This window comes from Molossus molossus, unplaced genomic scaffold (genome assembly GCF_014108415.1).
Source record: "Molossus molossus isolate mMolMol1 unplaced genomic scaffold, mMolMol1.p scaffold_m16_p_13, whole genome shotgun sequence".
In the NCBI taxonomy this organism is placed as follows: Eukaryota; Metazoa; Chordata; class Mammalia; order Chiroptera; family Molossidae; genus Molossus; species Molossus molossus.
In genome coordinates, this window is record NW_023425348.1 from 70,981,120 (window position 1) to 70,991,497 (window position 10,378).

Consider the following 10,378-nt stretch of genomic DNA (forward strand, 5'->3'; position numbering starts at 1 on the left):
AAGAGCACAAACTTTGGGACCAAACAGAGATGGTTAGAAACTCCTGCCACTTCCCAGACAGACAATCTCGGGAGCTCCGATCTCCACGCTGTTCACGAGAATAGAAATACCAGCTCCTGGAGTTGTCGGGATTAAACGAGACGATGTATGTTAAGCAACTCGCTCTGCTGTCACCTCCCGTCTAGAGCCTGACGCATCGAAAGTGCTGAAATGGTCCTTACGTTTATTCACTGTCTAGAGAAATACATGTGGAAGAACAGGAATAGGGGTCATTGCTCTCAAAATGTATCAGTGAGATGCTGTTTGCATTCTTTCTGGAAGGGTCAAGACTTCCTGCTACTTTTCTTTAACTGTTAATTTTGAAGTAATTCTAGATCTAAAGGGGTGGCAAAGGTAGCACGGAGAGCTCCTGTAGGCCCTTAACCCAGCTTCCCCTGATGTCAGCATCTTACATAACCATGCCGCATTGATCAGAACTGACCGAGCGCCACTGGCAATACCGTCAACTAAACTGCAGCCTTTCTCTAGATGTAACCAGTTTTTCCACTCACATGCATTTTCCATTCCAGAATACAGCCCGGGACACCATACTGCTGGTTTTTAATAGACCCGAGCCATTTCCTCCAGGGCACTGCTGATCACTCTTCTGCTGAAAACGTGTCCAGGCACCACTGACTGGGTGCTATCGATGTGCCATCCTGACAACTCTGTGGGGTAGGTATCCCTTTGTTCACTTTACAGATGGAGAAACTGAGACTCAGAGAAGTTGCGCCTCCATCAAAGTCCCTGAGAGGCAGAGCTTCTTGCCTAGCTGCCTTTCCCAGGGGTGCCATCCCCTGGCCCTCTCCCCAGAGCCTGTCCTCCGTGTGTGCTGGGAGGGCAGAGGGGTCCTAGAGCAGGGGCCCCTTGCCCGTGGGCAGAGTTAAGTCTGGCTAAAATTGGCCCTTTCTGACGGTGCTTCCGAGCTCTGGGTTACCTCCCGGCCTTGGGGGGCAGACCCTTCAAGCCCTTCTCTCGTTCCTTCCTCCCTGGTTCGCAGTGAAGTTGCTGCTGTCAATCCCATCACTCAGTGCCCGGCCACAATGCAAAGGCGCCTCCTGGTGTTTGCATTTGAATAGGGGCCTGAGCCTGAAGTCAAACAATGAGGCTCGTGGGGGGGTGGGGGAGAATTGGGCAGAACGCCTGCCGGCAGCCCCTCCAGGCCCCTGTGCAGGCACGAAGGCGGCTCTTCTCCGCTTACTCAGAAGGCTTGTTTCTCCACGTGAAACGTCACTGACAGAACCCTTCCTGCTGGCATTCTGGGGCTTCTGCTCCTGGGGACAGGGACGTGACTCTTCCTGATTTCCCTCCCAGGGGTGCTGCCCAGTGGAAAGCAGGCAGCCAGGAGGTTCGGAGCCCCCAGCTGCATCACACTGCCAGCCCTCAGGGGGTCACGGTGTGCTGCAGGCCACCTCACGACAGTGCAGCCAAGAGCTGCACGTATCACTTTACTGAACAAGGAAATGGAGGCTTGAGCTGCCCAGCTGGTCGGAGTGTGGACTGGACCCCGCACCTGGCTGGCTGCAGAGTATATAATCCTTCCGCTACACCAGTGATTTCATGACGATTGTTCTGGAAACAGTACCATCGCCAAAGCCAATCTCGGGTTCCTGATGCCGGGAGAGCCCCATGCTGTCCCAGGCTAGCAGTGAGCAGATCCCAGGCTCTAGAGGACCAGGCTGGTGACAAGGCCCCTTTCTAAGGTGCCCACCTGAAGGTGGAAGAGGGTTCTGCTTGGCAGGCAGGAAGACAGAGGCAAGGGTCTGCGTCCTGCCAGGGAGCGGGCATTTCCTCATCCAGGTGACACCATTTGAAGAATGCTGATAGTGAATGTCTCTCTCTCTTTTTATTTTTTTTCTTTTATTGATTTTAGAGGGAGAGGGAGAGAGAGATAGAAACATGGATGAGAGAGAACATCGATGAAAGAGAACATTGATTGGCCACCTCCTGCATACCCCCCACTGGGGATCGGGCCCACAACCTGGGCATGTGCCCTGACCGGGAATCGAACCAGCGACCTCTTGGTGCATGGGTCGATGCTCAACCACTGAGCCACACCAGCCGGACATGAATGTCTCTTTTTGCCCGCAGATGTGGCCCAGCAAGGGTGTACCTGGGCCTGGAGCAGCTTTAATCCTTTGTTTACATTAAGGGAGTTGAGTGAAACTAGTGTGTCCTAAGCTGGAACCACATTTCAGCTGCAAGTCCGCTCTCAATTCTGACGCAGAAACCAGCTTTGGAGGAAACAGTCAGAATACTCAGAGCTGCAGTGTGGGCTGACTCATCAGAGTCCCCGGCAAGCCATTTATACCTGTCTTGGTCATGGGTGGCTTTGGGTCCCTACATGAGCCCCGAAAGTCTTTGCTGAAGAGTGTGAGTAAGAACAGCTGGCCCGCCCTGAGCTCACCCTCTGCACCAAGCACTGCACAGGTGAATCCTAGAAGCAAGGGGGTAGACAGAATGATTGCCTGCACTTTACAGATGAAGGAACGGAGGCTCGGAGAGCTGAAACGGATCGTGTGAGTGCGCACACTCACTCAGCGGCAGAGCTGGGGCCGAACCAGGCAGTCTTCCCGGAGCTGGAGGGACACACACCACACGGCTGTCTCCAGGTGATGTTCTTCCACTTTTTCATTTCTCTGTCTTCATTTGCTACAGTACACATTCTGTGGGGACAGGCAAAACAATGAAAAATTTTATACTATTCAAAACAGAGAAGCTCCTTCGTGAGTACATGTCACATGGGCTCTCTCCCGGCCGTGCACAGGAAACCAGTTTAGACCACCGTGGCTCCGGTAGGCAGATGGCAGATGAATCATTGACACAAAATGAGGGGTCTGCTTGCTTACACACTCTTGTATTCCTTCAATTATTCCTTCATTTCTTCAAAAAAGTGTGGAACTGTGGCTCTGTCAAGGCACTAAGGTGGGCACTGGGGATGCAATTCCGCCTAAAACAAGGTCACCGCCCTCCAGGGGATCCTAGTCCCGGGGTGCAGGTGGGGCGAGCTGTGCTTTTAGTTAGGCACCGTGTAATGTGTTAAGGCACATAAGAGTTTGCAAGTCTGTTTCCTGCCAGAGTTTGCATCCTTGAGAGCAGAGACTGGTACCTACCCCATACTTCAGCCATTCATTCATTCATCCCTTTGCATTAGCACATGGTGGTTGAACATGTAGCAGAGGAACAGCCCACACGGTCATTTCTCTAGGTTGAAGGAGGCAGAGAGGAGGATGGTTAGAAAAATCTCCATAGAGACTTACTTGGATAGAGGCTTAAGAATTGAGAATGTTTTCGCCAAGTGGGGAAGGGACTTCCAGGCAGAGGGAACAGCATGTGAAAAATGACAGTAGTGTGAAGCCTCCGGTGCATTTGAGAAACAGCTAATAGTTCAGTATGGCTGGAGCATGGTGTATGTGTGGGAGGGAGGGAGGACTCAGGAGAGTGCAGGGCCCAGAGCCTGGTGGCCTTTGTCATGCTAAGGAGCTGGGACATAAATGTGGTTAAGTTACAAGGAGAGAGAATCAAATGAGGAATCAAAGGCGGGTATATGTGCAGATGGAGCCTAGGGCATGTGAAAGAGTTCTCTTCCTCCTCTTCCTCTCTCTCCTCCTCCCCCTCCTCCCCCTCCTCCCCTTCCTCCTCCTCCTTCCCCCTTCCTCCTTTTTCTGTTTTATAAGCCCTCCATCCCTTTTTATAAAGGAGTGAAAGGGTAGGAAGTGAACATCTTTCGGCATCTACTGTTTGCCAGGCCTTGGCTGCTGCCTTTAATCCTCACTCTAGCACTTGTCACCAGCCCTTTTCCAGGTGAGAAACTGAGGCTCAGAGTGGTTAACCTGAGGTTTCCACCAAAGTGCATCTAATTCCAAAAGTGGTGCTCTGTGCCCTGGGCCAGGCACACCTCAAAGTGGAGTTAGGCTTTGCTAAGTGGCCCGTGTACCTGGCTCACTGGATTCTTAGCATGGCACTGAGTGGTCAATTGGGCAAGAATCCCTGTCCCCATTTTCAGGAGGAAAACTGAGTCACAGAGAGCGGTCCATTGACTACGTGACAGCGATTTGAGAGCTTCGGGATTAGAGACGTCCTGAGTACCAAACAGATATCCATCTGAAAACCACACATGGAAACAAAAATAACCCTGGACGGCTTCTCAGCGCAAAGAGGCAGCTGTGGGCACGGCACATGCGCACTCGGGAACCTTCGCAAGTGAAGGTTTGCAGCTGGAATAGCCGGAGGGGCCCGTCCAAGTGGCTGAACTAATCCCTTCCTCTGCCTCTGCCTGCTTCCTCTGCCACCTTGGGCGGGGGGGGGGGGGTCCTCCAGAGGTGGCACCTATGGTTCTCCAAGAATCCCTCATTTAGCTCCCAAGACCCAGCACAAACCCGGGTGCGGAATGTTGGTGCAATTTTGACAAGATGCTCACAGAGGTTCAGTGACTAGTTTTAATTAGGCCATCTTTGTTTACGTTTGATGTTTATCAGCTAATTGGCATGGCAAGGTGTGAGTCACACAGCTTTTCCCTGGCATGGAATCAGTTTGTCAGAGAAAAAAGCAGGAGAACAAATGATCCCAATTATGAGAGAACCCACCGGGCTAATTATCGTCCCACTAAGGACGGAACCTCCCCCTCCTGCTGCTGCCGCTGAGGCTGCACCGAGTACCCTGGGACCCTCCCTCCCCTTCCCCCAGCTCCCGAAATCCAGAAACCCGGGACCCAGGTCCCCAGCTCACCGCCTGAAGATTTAGTCTTTTGAATTCAAAACCCACATGTCCCCTCAGCTCAGACACGTCAGGACAACATTCCCCCTTCAGTCCAAGATCATTCTCCCCTGTCACCCCTGTCACAAGTGACAGCTTAGGTCTGTGGTACTTGTCCTGTGTGCCAGGCACCATTGGGAACACTTACTATTCTGTACTCCAATGACACAGTCGGGTCCCATCATTATCTCCATTTTACAGATGAAGAAACTGAGACAGGCAGAGATTAAAGAACTTGTTCAAGGGCAAGCAACAGAAGAGGGATTTGAACCCATGTGGTCTGTTGTCACAGTACCTGCTCTTGACCGTCAATGATTCTGGAAGGGTCAGAGAGCCCTGAAATCAACCAATCAGGATTCTTTAGGCAGACGTCTGGCGGTGACTCTCCCTCTCTGCAGGTTCAACTACCTTCTAGAACAGTGCTGTACAGACTTTCTGCAACGATGCAGATGTTCCACTGTGCTGTCCACAAGCCGTGTGGCTGGTGGGACTGAGGGACCAAAGTTTAGATTTGATTTCATTTTAATTGAAAGAGTCATGGTTAGTCGTTACCATGTTGGGTAGCAGTCCGGGCTGGCCAGCTTTTATTCCTCCAATGCAGAAGTTCCCTAATCAACCCTGTATTTGTGTCATTCACCTCCTCCTTTTTCCAGCCTGGCAGCCCTCCCCCCACCCCTCATTGGGCTTTCTTGGTGTGGACAGGACCAACACAGTTCTCTTCATTTCCCCCCTCCTGCTCTTTACGGCTCCCTGCAGTAGAGGGGCTTGTGTGGAGGAATGTAGTCCGGCTGCCCTTGAGTTGAATGATGATCGTGGACCTTTGGAATGTCCACAAAGCCCCACACCCTCGGCCTCCCCGGTCTCCCTCCTTTGCCGGGGTAACAGATGGCCCCAGCTTTCACCAGCAGGGCCTGAGCACATTGTCACTCCCAGCTGAAAGTGAAATATTCAGTGGCATTTAAATTAAATAGACTCTAATGCTTCAGTAATATTAATTACGTTTTCATTCATCCCTGGCCTAATAAATCAATGCGTAAAGAGGGGATGCTCGGGACGCTGGCAGGCGAGTGGGGCCACTGGGCCTTTGTGTGAGCCCGCACACAATGCCCCCATTCTTACCGGGCCGCGCTGGCCCCTGCAAACATCTGTGCTCAGCCCCGCTTGAGGAGGAGCCGAAGTGGTAACATTTACACTCTGCTCATCCAATTTGTCCCTGCACCGGCCGCGTCAACGGGAACCGGGAAGGCCACACTGAACACAGCATGCGGGACTGGGATGTATGTGTTTGGAGCTGGGGTTTTGCAAAATTTGGGGGGCAGAGGGTTAGGGGACTGCTGCAGAGAGGAGCGTGAGGCGGGGACTTCTCTCTGGCTGCAGGACGCGTTAGCTCAGCTTTAACCATGGGAGGAAGGAGAGAAGAGGAAAGGACAGAGGGGAGGAAGGAGGGAAAGAAGGGAGAACAACAACCGCTGCCATTGACGAGTGCTTGTTAGGTGCCGGAACGGCGTTAACCACTCTCCCATTTATTCCTCATAACAATGCATGACATGATATGGCAACTGTTATTGGCCCATTTTACAGATGAGGAATTTATTGGTGGTTCAGAGAAATTAAGTAACTTTCTGTGCTTTCAGTTCATGCCTTTCTGACTCCAAAGTCCATGATCTTCACCTCTGAGATCTACTTCTATCAGAAGAAAATTCAGAAGAAAGGGGTCTCTAGGGATGTGGTGTAGGTGGGGGGCAAGGGCCAATGTTTGAGAAGTTTGCAACTTTCCCCCTTGATTTCTGAGCTGTTGAGGCTTTGGGGAGGTCCGTCCCCACCACGCAGTGCCCCCACCCCGCTCTGGGCTATCCATATGTAAAAGAAGCCAATAAAACAGCCCGAGAGCTTGCCCTCCTAAATCTTCTGGACAAAACCTCCCACTTGTGATGCTTCAAAGCTGCCCAGAGCTACCAGTTTACCCCCAGAAGTCCCGATTCAATGCCTCTGATTGGAAAATAAATAGCCTTGCACATAAAAACTGCAGGCCAATTGTGACCCCGGGAATGGGAAAGTGCTGTCTCGGACCCCCGCACGCCAGCCCCAGAGTCTGACTCGACTCGGGCAGGCGCTCCTGACCCAGACGGAGCGGGGGCTGCTGTGGCGGCCGGGCCACAGGGCGGACTTCAAAAATGGCTCCTTAGAAAGATTTCTTTTAAAATGAGATATAATTGACCTGGGAGTCAACATAATGATTCAATGTAAGTATATATTGTAAAATGATGGGTTTTTAAAGGCCAGATTAAAAAATAATAACTTAAATTCCACAAGAAATTGCATGCTTATTGAAGAAAAGATAGAAAATACATATAAGCAGAAGGAAGGGAAAATATCACCTTAGTCCTTCCTCCAAAATTGGCATTTGGTACTTGTTCTTCTAGAAAGCTCTTTCTACCACCACTCAGCAAAAATTGGACCATAAGACACAAACTGCTTTGTCACCTGTTTCTCCCCCACCCCATGAACATGGCACAAAACTTCTCTATGGCATTAAATACATGTTTATTGGTTACTTTTTTAGAGGGAGAAAGGGAAAGAGAGAGAGGGAAACATGGATTTGTTGTTCCACTTATTTATGCATTCATTGGTTGATACTTATATGTGCCCTGACTGGGGACTGAATTCACAACCTCGGTGTATGGGGATGACAACGCTCTAACCAACTGAGCTACCCAGACAGGGCTTCACCATTGTATACTGAAAGGCTAGTTTTGCAAGTTATGAATGAAACATGCATTCTTTTTTATATTTGTTCTATTTTTTTCTTTATTGATTTTAGAGAGACAGAGTAAGGGAGAGGGAGAGAGAGATAGAAACATCGATGAGAGCGAACATCGATTGGCCGCCTCCTGCATGCTCACCACTGGGGATCGGGCCCACAACCTGGGCATGTACCTTGACTGGGAATCGAACCGGCGACCTCTTGGTGCATGGGTCGATGCTCAACCACTGAGCCACACCGGCTGGGCGAAACATGCATTCTTTAATCAATTCCCAACTGTTGGGCATTTGGCTTGTTTCTATTTTTTCCCCTTTCACACATAATGCTATAATGCATTTCCTTGTGGCTAAATTGGGATACACTCACATTCCTGATAAGTTTCTTAGAATAAGTTTCCCAGAGACATTGCTAAGTCAAAGTGAATGCATACATATGCATAGTTTGACGGTAGATATACTGAGTGTTTGTTAGGATTTAAAAATTATTGGGGCAGCTAAGTTTTAATCCCAGACCCAATTTCCATCCGGTGTAAGTATCCTCACCCTCCATTATTTTAGGCTGATAATTAAGGCAGGTTTGACTGCGCAAATCCAAGCTTTGGCACCTTCTAGTCATCCTGTTGGTGGTTATGGCTCAGCCCCATGAGTGTCCCACAGGAAGGTGCTGAGTCGTGCGCCCAGCCTGTGCCCCTCTAGTCAGCCTACATAGATCCAACATCAGCTCCACCTACGACTGGCTGCGAGCCCTCGGGAAATCACCCAACCTCCCCGAATCTCAGCTTCTCGTCTACAAATTAGTGGGTGATGCTGGTGTCTATCTTATTTCTGCGAATGTTAAGCATATGTAAAATACTTAGCACAATGCCTGGTATGTGGCAAATGTTCACTCAACATTCGCTACTACGCTGTTATCGTAGTGACCCACTAGAGCGCTGTTTAACCGAACTCTTATTTATTCCAGTCTTGGGGTTTTCTTGGATGCAAGAGAAATCATGAATTGCACCCTCTTTAAAGCTGCCTACAATACATGGAAGGTGATTTAATGCGAACTAATATCAGATGAAGCCCTGCCACTAGCTGGACACCATGTGATGCATGCTGGAGGAAGCAGAGATGAATGGACCTCCGGGAGCTCATTGGCTGGCTGTAAAGCTGCAACACGCATCAGTAACTCAGATCTAAGGCAGCGTGCTGCCAGCGACATGACGAGAAGTGCGGAGAATGTGTGGATGAGGCGTCTCCAGCAGCATCTTATGGGAGGAGGGGACCTCACAGAGGTCCAGTAACTTGTCCAAAGCCACGCAGTTACTCAGATTTGTACCTGGGATTAGATGTGAGTTCAGTCTGGTTAAAAACTCACGTTTGTTTACTCCACACCAAGAAGCAGAGGTCAAAGCCAACTCTAAAGCAGAGTAAGACCACTCAACAAAAAATGACATCTGTGCTGTCCAACATGGTGGCCACTGACCACGAAATGTGGCGAGTTTGAGTGAGGAGCTGTACTTTAAATTTTATTTCAGCGTGGTTAGTGGCTACCGTGTTGGACAGCTCAGGTCTAGACTGGGGAAACTGATGTAAAAGAAGGGGTGATGTTGACGATCGAAGTTTTCCATGACTGGGACAGTGAAAGATTTTTAGAGGATAAAAGTTGAAAGGAAAGCAGACTTTGATTTGAGAGGCACTGTTAATAATAATTTAACAAGCAGTTTTTGTGGAGGCCAAATATTTTTCCACCCTTGGCTCAAAGCACCCATTTGGTTGATGTGCTCCGATCATGCCATCTTTGTGGCTCTTTGTCAGGCAGCTTGGGGCCCAGCCAAAGCCCATGGGGAGGCTCCCTTTGGCAAATGCATTCCCCCTTCTTCTCTGTTTTGTATTTGGCATCAAACCGAGTAACTGTCTCATGCTGAAACCACCACACATATCTAATTCCCATTTTGTTCTCTGTCAGACCCAGGCAGAGAGCTAATAGAATAGCTGACCCTTTCAGGTCAGAGAGAACTTCCACCTGTAGTTCTTAATGATTGGGGCTGTGCGAACACACACTAGGTAATGTCGTGGGGAGGTGAGTCTCCCATCAGAAGAAGTGTGCAAACATAGGCTGAACAATCATGGGTATGTTGTATCAAGGTTGTGAATGTCAGGCAAGATGGGAGACGTAGTTGGAACAAAAAGCCCTTTATGTTATTTCTAACTCCCAAAGTCAGACTCTTTGTAAAGCAGTCCCCTTTGCTCTATGAAACTCCTCACCTATTCATATCCCAGAGTCAAATGTAGAGTAAGAACCTTCTGAGGTCAGAGATATGTCACATTCACCCCTGTACTGATAATCCAGGCGTGGTACTTGGCATGTGGAAGGTGTTCAGAAAATCCTGAGACTGAGAGATCATTCAGATCTTGATGTCTTAACCTAAATATAAAATGACAGTCTTCATTTGCTTTGATGAGAGTAAATGAACAAAGTAAATTCAATGCAAATTTGGATTGCTCTCCACAAGGATCAATCAATTTCCCTATATAAATGTATTAAGCACCCCGTGTGCCCAGCCCTGTACATATAAAAGGGAGGGAGGGGACTCACAATGACCGAATATGTACTATGGGCTGAGTACTGTGGCAGGTGCACCGGCATACATTTTGTAGTATAATACCTATAAGCTTGGAAGAGGAATTAATATCCCCATTTTATAGATGAGGAAGCTGTGGCTTGACAAGGAAGCAACCCAAAACCACATAGGAAGTAACTGAGGTAACAGTCAACAGCCTTCAGTCCTAGCCCCAAACTGGTTTATGGGGCAAGTGGACTAACATTTATATAGGA

General features: G+C 49.3%; 1 long non-coding RNA gene across 1 annotated transcript; it reads left to right on the forward strand.

Annotated features, from left to right (window-relative positions):
• The first annotated feature begins 2,320 nt into the window (after nucleotides 1–2,320).
• Nucleotides 2,321–9,315, forward strand: LOC118627481. Its single transcript, XR_004959190.1, has 2 exons — nucleotides 2,321–2,651; nucleotides 8,519–9,315. It is a non-coding gene; the product is annotated as an uncharacterized LOC118627481 (long non-coding RNA).
• The last annotated feature ends 1,063 nt before the right edge of the window (nucleotides 9,316–10,378 follow it).